The sequence below is a fragment of the Neophocaena asiaeorientalis genome, unplaced genomic scaffold (assembly GCF_003031525.2).
Source record: "Neophocaena asiaeorientalis asiaeorientalis breed wild unplaced genomic scaffold, Neophocaena_asiaeorientalis_V1.1 scaffold671, whole genome shotgun sequence".
NCBI classification, from domain to species: domain Eukaryota; kingdom Metazoa; phylum Chordata; class Mammalia; order Artiodactyla; family Phocoenidae; genus Neophocaena; species Neophocaena asiaeorientalis.
Genome location: NW_020175533.1, coordinates 3027564 through 3028383, shown reverse-complemented (window position 1 = coordinate 3028383; position 820 = coordinate 3027564).

Genomic DNA, 820 nt, shown 5'->3' with positions numbered 1-820 from the left:
AAATCTACTCTTTCATGGTTCTGGGGGCCAGAAGTCCAAAATCAATTCCACTGGGCAAAATCAAGGAGTCAGCAGGGCCATACTCTCCCTGGAGGCTCTAGGGGAGAACCTGTTGCCTCTTCCAGCTTCTGGTGGCTGCTGGCATTCCTTGGCTTGTGGCCATATCACTACAATCTCTGCTTCTGTGGTCACAATGCCTTCTCCTTTATGGTTTGTCAAATCTGTCTCTCTTCTTTCTTCTTATAAGGGCTTACAATTAGATATTACAATTAGATATTAGGTTCCATTCAGATAATCCAGGATAATCTCTCTATCTGAAAATCCTTAATTTAATCACATGTGCAAACCATTTTTTTTTTTTTTGACGTATAAGCTAACATTTACAGGTTCCAGGGATTAGGACATGGATATCTTTTGGGGGGGGGCATTAGGCTACCACACTATCCTGTGACAGTTAACAGTTCTATTAACAACGCCTTAAATTACAAAAGACCACACACTAACCTTCCATAGTCCCTCCAACTGCATCTCAAACCATCTTCCAATCCCCCGGAGAGTATTCCCAATTTACCCTCCAAAGGTGCCACCTGCACTCTTAAACTGTCCTCTGGGGCTTCCCTGCTGGCGCAGTGGTTGAGAGTCTGCCTGCCGATGCAGGGGACACGGGTTCGTGCCCCGGTCCGGGAAGATCCCACATGCTGTGGAGCGGCTGGGTCCGTGAGCCATCGCCGCTGAGCCTGCGCGTCCAGAGCCTGTGCTCCGCAACGGGAGAGGCCACAACAGTGAGAGGCCCGCCTACCGCAAAAAAAAAAAAAAAAAA